The sequence below is a fragment of the Artibeus jamaicensis genome, unplaced genomic scaffold, assembly GCF_021234435.1.
Source record: "Artibeus jamaicensis isolate MK-2021 breed Jamaican fruit bat unplaced genomic scaffold, CSHL_Jam_final scaffold_474, whole genome shotgun sequence".
In the NCBI taxonomy this organism is placed as follows: Eukaryota; Metazoa; Chordata; class Mammalia; order Chiroptera; family Phyllostomidae; genus Artibeus; species Artibeus jamaicensis.
This window is the reverse complement of record NW_026522046.1, coordinates 2,824,481-2,841,319: the sequence shown is the minus strand read 5'-3', so window position 1 is coordinate 2,841,319 and position 16,839 is coordinate 2,824,481. Positions and strand designations below refer to the sequence as shown.

At 40.3% G+C, this 16,839-nt stretch overlaps 1 protein-coding gene across 13 annotated transcripts in view; it reads left to right on the top strand.

Moving 5' to 3' along the window:
• LPP (LIM domain containing preferred translocation partner in lipoma) overlaps positions 1-16,839 on the top strand; it is a 628,850-nt gene that overhangs the window by 156,586 nt on the left and 455,425 nt on the right. For all 13 annotated transcript variants that reach the window (XM_037131738.2, XM_037131739.2, XM_037131740.2 and 10 more), the window contains one exon: positions 1,857-1,919. The gene's annotated coding sequence lies outside the window, so the exon portion shown is untranslated. The remainder of the gene's footprint in view (positions 1-1,856; positions 1,920-16,839) is intronic.

The following is a 16,839-nucleotide window of genomic DNA, read 5'->3' as shown; positions in this document are numbered from 1 at the left end:
TTAGCTGGAAGGCTTCAGCTTTTCTACTGCGTAAGACGAGAATTACTGATGAAGGTCCCCTCACAAAAATTAAATGGTGTCAACTTCTGTTGTTTCTGTGGCTTATGTTTTGAGGGCTTGCACAAGGATGTTGCATCTTTGAAACTTTGCTGGGGACAACTGAGAAAGTGTTTATGGTAAGCCTGCATCGACACTGCTTCTGCATCAGCCAGCTTAGTAATGTGTTACCTTCTGGTTAGACCACAGATATGAAGTCTTCTCTTTCTCCTTTCACTTGCCAATGAAGCAGTACTGAATATTAATGTTTTGGTGCCTCGACAATTGACTTTTGCATGGTGTATACTCATTTTTCCTTTCCCTCCAAATAGAGCATTCTCAAATTGGGGGCTGCATTATGAGTAGGAGGGTCCTTGCTGGTTTTGGTGTCAAGGTACAAGGTTAAGTTTTTATGTGTTTCATATTAAATGTGTGCTCTTTGTTTGGTTCCCTTATTGGTTAGATTGGAGCAAAAAAAATCTCATTGTGGTTATAATGAGGATGCTATGACATAAAATGGTCATGCAATAATTTTCCACAGTATGAAGTGTAAGGCAAAAAGATGATTAATGTTTTAATTTTGGTGGCATATGATGAGAACTGCTTATAGGGCATCCTGTATCAACCATGTTCACTTCTTCATCTGATTTGAGTCTTCTATGAAAATGAGATATATTACAAAAACTTCCCAAGGTCTTATACTTCTCAGTAAATCTGTCCATTGTTTAAAACAAATGCTTTTGTTGCAGTGTTCTTGGAAGCACATCTTTCTGAACCTGAAGCATGATACAAGCAGACACTTTAAAAGGACTTCAGATATACCCGGTCTTCATCTTAAAGCAGTAGCTCTTGCTTTAGGGGGTTGAGAAATCACTTGATTTTTAATTTTGAGGCTTTGCCTTTTGGAACAAAAGTTCTTTGTGATGTGTTAGGTGAGGCCATCTGAGACTGATATGGACAAATATTATTGTACTTTAAAGCTAGAAGCACAGACTACTCAGTCCAGAGATGTTCTCTGGCACTGTATACTTATAATATCATTTTTTGATCATATAAACATAGGCTCATACGAAGAAATATAGTTGTGTATACCACTACTATCTACATCTATTATGATGAAATAATGGAGGAAATTCTTACACATAATGTTTATGTGAACTTTGGCTATGAAGTAGATATTATAATCTTCATTTACATATAAGGAAATTGACACTCGGATAAGTTTAAGTGTCTTGCCTAAGGTTATCTGTGAGAGGAAGACAAGTCCAACCAGCTCTAAACCCTGTGTGTGCCTCTTTCCTCACATCAGTCAATAGGTAGTTTTACTTTATCATTCCTCCTTGTACCAACCCAAGTGGACCCAGTCAATGAGCTGTTTGTTTTCCCAACCTTAATGTCTTAGGAGAAACCGAGGTAAAAAGGAAAGACTACTAGGCCAGAGGGTCCCAACTGACTGACGTGTGCCGCACTGTGTGGTCTTGGCAAGTTACCTGCCTTTTCTGCACTTCAGCTTCCACATCTGTAAGAGGAGGACAGTGATACCCATATCACATGGTATTTGTGAAGGTCATTATGAGACAGATGTTTGTTCCCTTCTCATCCTCTCTGTTCCTCTGTAAGTTTCTGTTTCCTCACCTACGAAGTCAGTAAAATAATCTTTTCCTGCTTCTTCATTGGGTTGGTGTGGGTGATAATGAGATAATGAATGTGAACATGTTTTGCAAAATAAGAGACCACTATGTAGTTATGAGTTGATGATGATTTATAAATACACACAGCTTAGTGTCTAAGAGTAACTTTTACCTAATTTTCATTTCCAGACACTACTGTTGCCGTTTGCTGAACCTTGTGTCCTCTGACCACTCCCAGAGCTATTATCTGAGGTAAGAGAGGACTGTCTTCACACTTGGGAAATGCTAATAGGAATCTTAGCCAGTGGTGTCTAAGGTTGATTTCACTCCCACCAGAAGAAACACAAGGGTCTTTCATGAGCACCAAAACTGAAAAATGGCCAAGAAAATGAATTCCCTTCCTTTTATGTTTTTTTATTTAATTGTCTCTTTCAATTTTTAGCCCTTAAGATTGAATACCAGAAGTTCAAAAACATAAGCTATGCAGATTCAGATTTCATAGGTATTTGTCTACAACATGCCATGTACTAGAATGCTCTTACCTATTGTCTGCTCGTGTTCTCTGATAGCACGTGCCAGGACGCCTTTCTCTCGAGTGCATTTTTCACGACACTGTGCTGCCAGTGTTTCCAGCTCTGACTGAGCCAGACTCTCCTACTTAGATCCAGCACCATCTTTTAGCTGCCCCCCACCAAAAACCTCAAAAAGAAAAATAATCCAAGGCTCCCACAACAACAACAAATTCCTAAGCAAATGAGTTAGAGACTTTCGAAACCCAGGGCCCATACGTGCTCTCCAGGGGGACCTGGGTGAGGAAGATGGGCCTTTCCCAGAGGAATGCCCTCTTCTTGAGTTTATCAAGAAAATGGAGGTCCCCCCAAAATGGAAAAAATCACCATAGCTGTAAACTTTACAAAATGTGAGTTTTTGCTTACTAACCAGTTGGTATCTGCATTTCCAATTTTGCTCTGCTGTATTCTTTGTTATCCTTTAGAAGTGTTTGGTACAGGATTTGTAGAAAAGCATCTCTGTGGAAGATCTGAGAGCAACATAAAAATACTGTAACCATTTGTTTGGCTGAATATTTTGATAATTCATTTGGTATATTATTTTCATCATCTTGAGCTTGTAAACATGATTTTAGTTACCTAGACCTTGAAAATAATTGAAATTTCTTGGTACTGCCCTGTATTTGTAGGAGTTAATGATTTAGAATTAAGCAGAAATTATGCCGTTATGTTAATAATAGTTCTCAAAGCTGCTATTCACTACATGCATGGACTAAAAAACACGTCATGTGCAAATGAGGTGGGCAATATATGGACAGCAAATCTCCTCCATAATTAGAGTAGTTGTGGTAGTTCTTGTGTTGGTTAGATTTTATTCTCATGACAACAAAAAGTAGTTACAAGAAACGTAGTGACTAAAAATACAGGAATGGATCCTGCCCATCATTTGGTCCCTGTGTCGTCCATAAAGTGCCCTTGAAAAAAATCTTCCTCATGTATTTCATGTACTTCCATAAATAAATATATCAGAAAAGAATGTACTATAGACATATAAGTTTTTGATAGCTTTGTTAGGCAGAGAACTGACTTGTTCATTTAGAAATTGTAATTACTATATTAACTTTTCTTCAAATGCTTAAATTGTTATGTATTAATAGAATAAGCTTTGAAAAGTGGTTAACTGTGCTCCCTCCTTCCTTTTGCACAGAAACCCATCTTGGAACTACAAAGAGAGCTTTAATCAAGCTTGGTAAAATCATGAAAAATCATTCATGAGAAAGAGGATTTTCTTTCTTTCTCTCTCTCTCTCTCTTTCTGTATGCCCTCCATATTTTGGAGGTGGGAGCTGGTGGAGAGAGAAGGATAAAGACTTCTCAAATGACCTTTGGAGGGTGGAGAAGTAAATATTCTGGGGGCATGCTGCAGAATTTAAAATAATCTTGTGGTAATAATTGGTATCAGTGGCAGTAATGAAGAAAAATAACAGTTTAAATAAATAATTAGACTTCACAGTAGATGTGTCAACAGGCACCCACTTAATGAGTATAATCATTGTTTTTCTCTGCTCTTAACGTTGATCCACTGACTATGGTGTGTTCTCTGTCCCATTTCCAAACCAAGTCTATTTAAAGCTGCACTTCATGGAATCTGAAACGGTATACCCTGTTTACTATTTAGAGCTGATACCCAATGTTCTTTAATAGGCAAGCTCTGTACTTGAACAGGAACAGGTTCTGGCCTTCTGTAGACTGTTGATTATTCCTGTTTTCAACAGTGTGATTCATTAGCAAGGATGAATAATACCCAATTAATTCTCATGAACTTGTCTATATTGCTAGAGTGACTTGTTTATTACAAGTTGATGGAATAACCCTAGACTGCCTTAAATCAAATTAATCAGTTATTGTTTTCTGAGGTGGAGGTAGAGGTAGTAGTTTTAAATTAAATTATTATTATTAATATTATTAATATTTTAGCTACCTAGATAGGCTATCATTACTTTGCGGAGTGAAGCAGTATATTTTATGTCAGGACATGTCAACCAGAAGTCATGAAAATCTAATTCTAATCCCATCTCAGGCTGTATCACCTTGAGCAAGTTACTTTCTCCAAGCTGCACTTCAGCATCTCATAACAGATGGAGTCAGACCAGTTGATCGTGGTATTGATCAATTACTTCTAGTCAAATGCCCTCTTATCTGTGATTTTCTTTCATACCCCTGTCCCTTTTTCCTCTTGCTGTCACTTGTCCAAGGTCATAGGAAAATCCTAGGACTCTACTAGAGAGCTGGTATGAAAACAGTTATTCTTGTATTTAGCTTTTGATTCTGTTATATACTGGAAGAGCAATTAGGGATTTGAATTATAAACTCTGATTGGGCATTTATGTTATGGTTGTTCACTACCTCCAGTGACATCTAGTTTCTGGTTAGAAAGGAAAAAATATTTCCATGTTTCTCAATTCCATGATCTTGTCTTATTCTTAGAGCATCCGGTGAACTTATCCACTGGTAGCATCAATTGGTTCTTTGTTCTGTTGTTTGACTTTTCCAGGTTGACTCATTGAACTGTGAGAAGAGGTGAGAATATCAGAGCCAGAGAGGACTTTAGGAATCAATCTAGCCCAATTCTGTCATTTCAGAGATAAAGATATTGGGGTCAGGGAGGGAGTCCAATTTGTCCAAGGTATTAGTAGCAAATCCTGAACTAGAATTCTTTCTTCTGACTTTATAATTATATCTCTATTTTAGAAGAGAATCTTTTCTATAAACTGTTCCTTTACAATCCAATAAATAAAGGGCCATTGTCTTTTAAGCTAAACCAGTGTCAACGGCAGGATATGAGATGCCCTTAAAACATAAATGGATTCTAAGCATCTTCATTAATCCCTTGGGGGCAGTGAAACAGAGGGCTCTGGCTGGCTTCTGCTCTCTGTGTTTACTAGGAGAATATGAATTCCCCTGCAGTCTTTTCTGTGAGAGATTATTTGACCCTGACATCACCACTGTTTCCTCCACCCATCTTCTGGTTTTCTTCCCTTTTCTAATCCAATAAATGATAGGAAGCTGAGGATGAACTCCTAGCTGGCTGTGTGCGTAGTTGGGAACATCGATAAAGGGAAGACAGATGGAGGGTTGATAAGCAAGAGGACAGGAAAATAAGAGCCAATCCAGTGAAATCTAGTTCAAGACCTGCAATTTCGAGTTGCTAGCAGCATCTCTCATTATTTTGGTCTTTTTGCCTTGTTCTTTTGGGGCTGGGCAGGGATTGAGAAGTGGCTGGAATGATCTTTGCCAAAACCAAACTCATGTTTTCATGACATTTCCAAGTCCAGACAAGACAGTTGTAATTATCCATTAGTTAGAAGATAACTTAGGGGCCACTGGATGTAAACACTAATCACAGTCTTCCTAATATTGAGATACAGATCCTGGAAATTATTTTACTGAGTCTGAGGTTCAAATTCTGCCTCTAATTAATTTGATATGATTTTGATGAAGGGGTGATCTTCCTTTGAACCTCAGTTTCTCCATATATGAGATAGGAGGAAGAGGAGAGTGGAACAGTAGAGAGTAAAATTTCTTCCCACCCTTATTTTCACGAGTCTCTGATTTGCCCAAGGTCCCATAGCAAGTTTGCAACTGAGTCTGGTCTTGAATTCAGACCCTTTTACTCCGGTTTGGAAGTTATCATTGTGATAACTTCCACTGCTCATACTTTCTAATGTGTGTGCCTGCATTTCTCAGTTTTGTTTTATTAGATAAACTTTTTCTTTCTCAGTTAACAGGTCCCTTTCTGTCAGGAGACTTACCCAAAACTGTTGTTCTTAATTTGCACGTGAGTGTGCACACGTGTGAGAATGTGTGTGTTTGGAAATAGGGGAGAGGATTATGGAATGTTTGGAGACTCGGATATGAATCTATGAAATAGTTGGAAAATGCACATATACACAGAATATTGTTTAACATTTTAGTTGTGTAGTCCATCTGAAGGCCAGACATAGGTTCTAGGTTAAGTCAAAGGTAAGTTTAGTACAGGAAGTCAGAGGTGACATTTGGGGAGCGTACATCTCCCGTTGCTGTGGGATTTTTCCCACGGTTCACCTATTTGTCTGCTCTTGGCATCCACCGTACTTATGAACATGACTCTGGATTTCTATTTGTTTCAAACTCTTGAGTGATATTTTAACATTGAGACTCTATTCTGCTTGCTTGCTTTGTTCATTCATTCATTCATTCATTCACTTACTCACTCACTCAAATTACCTGTAATGTAGATGTTAGCCATTTTAATATATTATTTCATTTATTTTCATGAAATAAGAGATTATTTTTCATATGTAGTAATTGAGATCAGAGAGGTTGAGTAATAAATAGCACAGCCTGGATTTAAATCTGGATCTGCTCCAAGACATCTGAGTGTCTGCAGAGATAATATTGAACATGAAGAGGGACAATGAAACAATTCTATAAACCTTAGGAATCAATTACATGATAGTTAATTAATTAAATGGTTATCTGTCACCTTAAGGCAGTGTAAGAACTGTTGGAGAATTGGATAAAATGCATTATGAGTGACTTACAATTTTCCTTTTTAAAACATTTCTGTCAAGTTAGTGGTCTCAGTTTCTTCATTTTTGTAAGTGAAATGAAGAGGAGAAAAAGTGGTTAGGATCATAGTGCCCTGATCATACTGTGAGTTATCAACTGAACTGGAATTTTAATGCTTTGGGAAATCCATGTGTTGTTTTCTCTCTGTTCCATTGAGCGTGGGATTTTTAACAGAGGCAGACTTCTGACCGTGTGCGGATCAGCACAAATGCAGATGTGAGCAGCTAGGACTTGGATCGTGCCAAGATGTAATGACTGCCACATGTGTGAAGCTGATGCTCAGTGCATAATGACCCACTGTGAGAATATGTGGGAACCATGAGCGTGTGGGCTGGTGTCATAAATGGAAGAGGCCTGAGAGAGGGTCAGGGGCTGCACCTTCACCTTACGGATGGGGACATGGACTTCATTTTGGCACTCTACAGTAATACTTGCTTTTTAGAATGTCTTCCTTTGACTTATACTCACACTGACAGGCAGCTGTACCTGAATTGGGACAATATCGTATTAACTGTGTGACCTTGCATGTGTTACTTGATTTCATTTGGTCTCAGTTTTGTCATCTGTGAAATGGAAATCATACTTCACTGTGGGACATTTGTGATGATAATCAAAATACCTTTGTGCTGTGTAATACTCAGAAACATTACTGTCACTCTAATTAATAACCCTTGTCGTAGCCCAATGAGATAGTCACAGCTGTTCTGTTCTTACAGGTTCTGTTTCCTAAATTTATCTTGATAATGTTTTAGATCCTTGCCTCTCCACATTTGGTCTGAAGACCAGGAACATCAGTATCACCTGGGAGCTTGTTAGAAATGCAGATCTCAGGTCCCACTCCAGATCTCCTGAGTCTGGACCTGCATTTTAACAAGATCCCCAGGTAGTTTGCCTGTTAGAGTTTGAGAAGAGCTGTTTTAGGCCCCAGACCAATTTCAAGGCTATTGGCCATGGCCTGCTGACAAGGACTGGCAGACTGCCGGCGTTTTGGGCATGCCTTCCCCGTGCTTTGAGATAGCCAGAGGAAGCCCCGTGAAGTTGCTCCCTGGGCATAATGGGAGGCTGGCCGACGGCATCCAGCAGGCTTTATCTTCTCAACGCCCTGCATTTCCTCACAAGTACTATTCACCAGGGGTCCAGCTGGGATTGGATCCCAAGTCTTTCTGCTCTGAGTCCACGTTCTTTTCATTAAACCACGATGTCTCAGTCACGAGGAATGCTGGGCTGTGTGGAGGATAACTCTTCATTCCGCACACTGTGAATATTTCCACACTGGCTGTTTTACTCTGTTACTCAATTTCTAGAGAGAAAGAATTAAAAAAAAATTTAAAAGCTTCAGTTGAAAGCCAGGATCCTGCAGCTTAATCAGTTATTTTCGTTTTTTAATGAGGGTGACTATTGTGAAATAAGTAATTATTAATTACTGAAAACTAATGAAATATTTTCGTTTCCTTGCTAAAAAGCATATGGAAGCTAAAAGAAAGCATATGGGTGTTTTTTGGGAAGCATATTGGTGAATGGACAAATCACAGTGGTGCCAATATGCCTTTGCTGTCTGGCTGGGGCCACACTGCGTGCACTGCCATCTGAGTCCTCATGGGTTGAAAGGGATTTTTTTACATTCCCACTTGATGTGTGCCTAGGGTCGCCTCTGGAGTCATACAGCTCTGCCTCATAAATCTTTCTGCCCTGCTCTCACTCCAACAGTACGGGTCTAGTGGCTCTGAGCATGAAATCTTTGCTCGCTAAGCGGCTGCCATGCTTTTTCCTTTCTGGAGGTCTCTTACCCTCTGCAATAGACTGAATGGGCCTGCCCAGCTGAAGCCTATGTGTTGAGATCTCCATCTGACCATTTACTGCAGTTGGGAAAAGCAGCACCCTAGTGGACTGCAGAACTGGGCCTCCTTGCTCCACTTGGGGCTCCGTATGGGGCAGCCATCGACTCTCTGCACTGCACATTTCTTTCCTTTAACATTGGGACGATAATACCAGTGCTCCTCTGTTCACAGACTTGGCTGTTTGATTTGCAGCACATGCCCTTTGCTCTTTGTCTCCTTTCCTTTGTGTATCTTCTCTCTTGCTACATATTTAGTTGGTTTGATAAGTAACATGATGGATTTAAAGGTAGTTGAAACTAGTTTGGGTGCGCTGAGGATTGCGCACACCTTGGCTTGTGATGATCAGAGGCAGCATGCTGTTGGAGATGGTACTTGGTTTGGTGTCAGGAAACTGAGGTTCCAGACCAAGTTGACTTAATAAGCATTTACTTAGGATCTCCCAAGCTAGGTGGCTTGCTAAGAAATTGAAGGAGGGAGCTGGCAGGTGTGCAAGGTGAGTTTGATTCAGGACCAGCCAAAACTCAGTGTGATGTGTGAGCTGAGTAATTATACTTTGTGGGTGAGGGAACTGGGGGGGAGATTCTTTCTACCTGGGAATATCAAACTGGGGACTGGAGCTGACTTTGAAACGTGATGGATAGACTTTGATGGGATATTTTAGGGACTTGAGCAGAAATCTCTGGCAGGCAAGACCCCGAAGCAGGTACGTACCAGCCACACCCAGAGAACTGGACACAGATGACAGAAATATTTTATTTGAGAGAAATCATTTATTTTCTGGTCGTCCTCATTCTCTTTCTCTGGAAAACGTGAGCTTTATACTGTTAGGTTCTCAAGAAGCCTTAAGAATCCAACTGGAATTCTACAAGATCTCCTATCCCACAGCCAGATAAGCCATTTGGCTGAACCCTGGCAGCTGATGGTGGCAGTGGCGCAGGGCCCAGAACCCAGTGTCCTGTTCCCTAGCCCAGTGCTCTTCCCACCACCCCACATAGCATTAGGATGATGGCTGGCTGGGGTGACCATTATTATTATAGCCTTTAATGTATGGAATCGAATTTTAAAATGATCTAAGATGTACAACAAGTAAGACATTTAATCCTCTTAGCTACCGATGGCCTTTCCACTGGAGAGGCTAGCTCTGGTAAAATGTCACCTTTCTCCAGTTTGCCTGTGTGGGCCTTGCTTTTCTGCCCACAGGACGGGCACCTGTCCTTCTTCCTAAAGAAGCCTTCTCACTCTGCCCCTTGGCTCTGAAAGATAGTCTTAGCATTGGACTTTGTTCCATAATTAAACTTTATTTTGTGTCGCCATCTTCCCATGTTCGCTCTCCCCCTCTCTCCCCCTGGCTCCCCTGCCCACACATATTATAAGGTTTCTGAGTCCTAGCACTACTCTCTGATTCTCTGGATTTTCTTCAGCTTCTGGTACAGTGCCCTAGACATCATGCTCAATAATGATGCACGTGACTGTGTTCTTCAATGGTTTTCCCTTTCCTTGTTGCTTGTTTTTAAGATGGATATGAAACTTAGAAGCTTACAGACTTTCAGAACTTGAAAGGAACTTAAAAACTGTCTGTCTAGTTGAGCTTCCTCCCCGGGAGGAAGGGACTTACCCTACTTCACCTTCCCACTTAGCAGCAGGTCTGAGATGGGCGCCCCCGTCTGACTGAGCAGTAGAGGGATGGCTGAGGCCCGGGCTCCTGCTCACCACTCAGCAGTCCTTGACTGGGTTTGTCCTTTTTATGAAGACCATTGGGAATAAGGGACCTAAGGGTGGAGCATGTGGCTTTGCTGCCGTGTGAAACACATGGAGACAAGCAGATGAGTACTGGGAATCTACTATGCGACAGGTGTTTTCACGTAGATTAGCTTGGTCAATTGTTGTAACACAGAACATGTAGCGGAAGCCCCTCCCTAAAAACTCTAAAGAGTGCACTGTAGTGGCTCTGTGCTTACGCCCTAAAACATAGGCGTAGGGCTCTGCAGAGTGGCACACATGAGGATTCTAAGATTGCGAAGACCAGTGAAAGCAAGCAGAGGTGGTGATCAAAAATGACATGGCAGGACATGTGTTGACTCAGGTATAATAAGAGAGGACTCAGGTCTCCCATTCTCTCCCCACACATCCAGCTCAGAGTCTTTGGAGAGCTGGGATTTGAGTGCTGCACACTTGAGTGGAGTGATGGCTTGCGCTTGCTCTTACTACATCTTACTCCTTCCACCTCCTACCCTCCAACCCCACTGAGTACGTTTTCTTCCTTCTGTTCATCTTTCTTCTCCTCCTCCTTCCTTCTCCTCAGTTAACCTGGGTGGCCTAAGGGCCTGAAGGCTGTCTGATGGCAGAGGCCTCTGTACTGGACTGTGAAAACGCTGGCAGGGAAGGCGATACACAAATCTGTTAAATACACAGCAAAAATAGCTTATGATCTGTGGGACTCAGTATTAAGCAAGATGATATTAACGAGGTTTGAGTGCTGTTCTGAAATGTGGCAGCTGCACACGCACATTGGCTGCTTTTCCTCCCTACCTCTGGCAGCTTGGAGTGGTGTTACCATGGTGCTCCTGGGCTCTGTTTAGATCAGCTATTTCCTGAAGGAGCCCCTGACCTTCCTCACAATAGAACCATTGAGGTGGTCATGTCAGTGCCTCTTGGGGAGCTGTGTGACTCGTGAGCCCCCAGTTGTCACTTGGAAACTGTTAGAAGTTGTATTCAGGACAGAAGTTGTAGTCAGGACAGACATGCTGAATGTTAGGAGCAAGAAGTGCTTTTAAATATCCTCTACCCTTGCTTGATGGGTGAAACTACTGAAGTTCATGGAGTGGAAGTGGCTTACTCAAGGTCACAGGTTGAAGTAGGAACAAGGCTGGGATAGGAACTCAGGTCTCCTGATTCACAGTTCCCTAATGTTAGAGCTCTGTCACACTTAGCGCTGTTTGAGCCATCTTTTCAGCCCAGAAGGCTGTGGGTGTAGATGAGCCAGGCCTGGGGACCTCACTGATCCCAGGAATTGGCACAGGAAGTAAGGAGAGGGTGAGGAGCTGGGTGCCGAGGAGGGAATGAGGAATTGAGGGGAATGTGGGCGTGATAGATGGTGCCCAGAGTAGGTGCCCGAGTAGACTGACCAGTGCAGTCTACTGGTCTGCAGAGACCCTTTCCTACCTGATTTCACAGCTCAGTTACTGAGAAGAAGATGCTTAGGGGGCAGGGGGAAACAACGTCACATTCTGTGTTACTCCTTTTTTGACCTACGTAAGACCTCGCCATAAAGCCACTGTCAGCACCATTTTCTTTCTTACTTTTTTTTTGTGACTTTATAGTGTTAAGTATTCTTCAGGTAGTTCACATGTGAAACACTGTCTCCTCCCCAAGATCACAGGGTCCAGGGCAGAAACTGTGACATTAGTGGCCCTTCCTCCTTCCTTCACTCACTGCCCATGTACCCCTCCCTGCCTTTAAACATGGCACCTGGCATAGTCTTACATCACACATGGGGATCATCTAGTAGTTTATTTTTTATTGAGTTCAACTGAGTTGAATTCAAGTGATCTCTTCAAATTTTTACTGACAGTAGAAGTCGGTGAATTATGATTTGGGGAACAGTGTTCTCACCAGTTTGGATTCCTTAAGATTTCTTATGAATGCTTAGTTAATTTTCATAAAACTCAATATGTTGTCTGGTATTATCCTCATTGTACAACAAAGAAATTAAAGTCATGCGAGCTGCTGAAATTTACTTCCCTACATGGTGGGGATTTATTTGCTTCTGGGTCTTCTGTCTTCAAGTGTTATGATGTGACTTTGACTCTGCCAGTACTTCCGGAAGCGATGTCATTCCGTGGACAATGGTTTCAGCTTCTGTTAAGGAGCCCCTGGCCTTTTAAGGTTATGACCTCTCACCTTCAGAGTTTGGAAAAATAATTATGAGGACTGAGGTTCAAACAGTGACTTATTATGGCGCTTTGGACAGCACTCTAGCTGATTTTTTTTCAATAGGCCAAGGGAAAAACAGTACTGTATACTTTAATTTGCTTATTTGCTATATCATTTAGTTGGAAATGGACTTCAGAATAACTTCAAATAAATCTGAATGTCTTCAGAATATGAGGAAGAAAGATCTTCTGCCATTAATGAATGGACTAATCTAGCTAAGAACAAAATGAGACCCCTGTTTTGATTATAAAAAAAGGATGCAAGAATTTTTGAGTGCTGAAGCTAAAATCTAGATTTTGGTTGATATTGATATTTTGTAGGTTTTTCCTCATTATTTACCATATTCATTAAGTAATATTTATTATGCTTTTCTAATTTTTATGTGATATGGGTAAGTTTGATAACATTTCTGCATCCTTTCTGAAAAAGTATAAATATGGAACAGTCTTTTTAAAAAAAATTAATATGCTAAGGAGAAACATCATTACCTAATTTAAATTTTAGTAGGGAGCTAAAGCTTATTTGTGGTGAGTATAATATCTTGATATATATAGATAAATCTTACGTTTCCTTTTAGTATCTAATTTTCCAGGTGTTTAAGGAGGAAGATGAGTTGAATAATGATGATATAATGCCCAGAGAGAAAATATATAAGACAAATATGCTATGGATCTATTTCCCATGTGTGTGTGTTTGTGTGTGTCTTTTGATAAAATTACCTATAGAGTGATAGTACAAATAACTTCAGTTACTAAACAAAATTGAAGCAGACACTTGGATGTTCAGGGGGATCCATACTTTATCTTTTGTTTTAGAGTTGTAGGTAAAACGAAAACTTGGGCAATGGTATTGTTTCGTATTACGTGGGGATCTAACACTCTTTATATATATTCTTTGTGAAGAAAGTTTGTCTTGGGAATCTGACTATTCTCGCAAGCTGTCTGAATTTCTTCAGACCCCTTTGATGCCCACACTTTGTTTAATTCAATTGCATCAGTTTACTCTGAACAGTGATTTAGAGACCGTGTTATTTATTATAAGTAATGCACATACACACTAAATAATGAAAAGAAAAAAAAGAAAAAGGAAAGAGAAAGCAGCACTGTGCACCTTTTTTGCATGTTTGAAGCCGTCTGCCTTACTTTAGAATTGCGTATGCGTGTCTCAGTTTCTCTAAGTAGATTAGGAGCAGCCTGAAGACAAGAGAAATGTTTTATGTAAGTTGGTGACAGTGAGTTTTATGAACTCAGGTACAGTAAATTAAAACAACTCTGATGACATCTTTTGCTTGTAGTTGTCAGGCTTATTCGGAATCTTGTTAGAAGTCGTCCTATTACTTTTGAAATCCCTCTGCTTTGTAGACATTCTGGGGAACGAGGGCACATTGCCCATCTGCCTACTACAAGAGACCTGAGTAGTTTAGGAGAGCAATGGCCTGTTTACAAACTGACCAAAACTGTCACTATAATAAAAAGTTTAATATATTCTAAAATGTTACAGAGCTAGGAAAAGTATACAGATGTAATATATAGAGTGCATATACATGTACATATATATGATATGTTCCTTGTCATAATATTTTACCCAATGTGCTATTTACAGTAATGAATCAAAATGTCAGTTTTAAAAATACGAAGTGTCAAAGTGTTCCCACGTTGTGGGAAAGTTTGATGTGACAGTTTGTTAATCATATGACTATTATATCAAATGTGTCTCACAATGTTTTTTTGCTCAATGCTCTTTCTTGTAGGCTTCTCACACTTTTTTAGTGAATTTGTAGTTCAAGTTACTAACCCAAGGAACACATTTAGGTTACATGTCTCCCACACCTTACATAAATGCCACTGTGTTTTTCTGTTCTTGAATGGAATTGAATGGATTTCACATCATTTTAGAGTGGTTTGATTTTGTGCCTGGCACATTTATTATAGCAGCTAAAACAAATTTCTCCTGTGCAGTTTTGTTCCTTTCACTACGGAACCTTCCCATGGAACTTTCATATATGGACTGGATGTTTGTGTTTCTCCAAGTTGGGTTTCCCTACATATAATTTAGATGACCTATTGCCCACTCCTTCACCTTGGGCACATTTCTAAGTTTTGGTTAGCACATCGATTCTGCCAACTTCTTCATTCTATTAAAAGGGCAGACTTATAGAATACTAACATTTTATGATCTGGAAAAGGCAACACGGTTTTTTGAAGGAGACTATGGCTATGCAACTTACTGTCTCTGTGTCTATGGATGACACTTGATCTTCTGGCCTTAGTTTCCTGTGAAGAACTGTTAATGCTGAAATGAGATTAGATCAGTGGTTTTTAAATTTAGCTTCCAGGAGCCCCAGGGTTGTGGGTAAATGTATGATCTCAGATGATGGACTGCAGAGTGTGCTGTGAGAACTCTGGGCTCTTCTACTGGTAACTCCGCTCTCAGATTTGATTTAATTTAGTTTTATGTAGTGTTTAATTTAAATACACCATTCAACTGCTTAAATGACCAACTTGCCTACCTAGGCAGCCACTCTGCAAGATGATTTAGAGCCAGCATTCTCTGACTCTTTGGCTTATTTCCCCGAGAGTTTTCAGTGGGCAACCATGGCAACAGATCTTGGCTAATTTGGCCTCAGGCTCCACCTGTGTGTTCGTGAGGTCTCCATGGAACTTCTTTCAGCAGCAGAGGATTCTCCAGACTGAGATCTGCGGGAAGGACCGCTAACTGAGATCACATCTATGTCTGATTTTAATCCTTGCATCTTTTAATTTTAATAAGCTTTCCAATTGAACAGATTTCAGGTCAGCAAAGACCATTGTTTACAACAAGTATAAATGTATACTTGTTCTAAAGAAGGTATACAGGCTTTGACAGATATTTCATCTGCTTCTGATTAAGGATATGAATGCTACTCCTTACACTAGAGAGTTTCAGCCAGTATGGGGCAGAGGGTGGACACCCACCACTTGAAATTTTAATTAATCCAACACTTTCTCCTTCCCTCCATCTCAGACACACACAGCCATCACCACCTTTATCCACTATGCAGGGCACAGCTTGGGGTGCATCCCTCGATCGATGGGGCAGGAAAATAAAAACATTGTGAATTACGAATCCAGGCAGAGACTATGAATGACAAATGATCGAGAAACATGAAAAGCCTTTAAGTTGGAGCATAATAAATTGGAGAAAATGTTTCTAATACAAAAAAACATGTATTAAACACAGTAGGGAAGATGAATGACTATTTTACTAGATTCAGAAGCATCATTTTCAAAGTTCCTCAGGAATTAAATTATGGGGTTAGTTTGATTTAACTCATTTAGTAGCTAAAATTCTGAAGGGAGAGAATAGTCAAGTCAACAGTTTTGTGCATGGCACTTTCTTGCAGGGAAAAACATCCCCCTGGTAATAAATCTCATAAAAACAATGTACATCCAGAAGCAGTTGCTGAATGCCAAGGCAGGGTATTCTTTTACTGAGACAACAGATCAGCCACTGGGGTGCACCTGTGTTTACTGGGGTGTGGGATGGATGGTCCCAATGCACATATAGGATGATTAGGAAAGACCCAGGAGTGATCTTTGCCTCATTTCCTGAAGAAATTGGTGACATGAGCCAAAAGTTTTAAACAAATGTTGAACTCTAGGTGCACACTTTAAATCAAACGGGAAGCATTCTTTGTATAGTTTTGCTTGAAGTACAATAGGATAATGGATTGTGGGGATGGAAAGGATGCCACAAGGACAATCCACAACAAAAGACACTTTGCTATCTTGTATGTTTAGTTATGTTACTTTTGCATGGGCTTCCTTCTGCCTTCTTTTCCTCCTTGCTCGTGTGTAAGGCCTCTGAGTTCAGAACCTTGTCTGTCTTGCTTGTTTCCCAGTTGCCCGGAGTCACACCTGGCTTATTTATGATCTCAGTAAATATTTACTGAATAGATGACTTATATGGAAATACAGCATTATTGAGGAGAGAGACATGGCATAAATCTGGAAAATTCTGACCTCGCCACTTGTAAACTTCCCGGGACTTTCACTAAATGCTTATTGAATTAGTCATTATTCTGAACACTTTGTATCATTAATTCACTCAGTCCTCACTACCACCCTCTGAGGATGGTGCTATTATTACCACTCTTTCACAGATGGAAAATTGAGAGCCAGAGACATTACACGAGTAAGTTGTACTCGAGATCACTTGGCTCATAAAAAGTAAAGCCAGGACTTTAGAATGAGGTAGTCTGGTTCTAAACACTGCTCTTCTGACCACTAAGATACTTCATCTC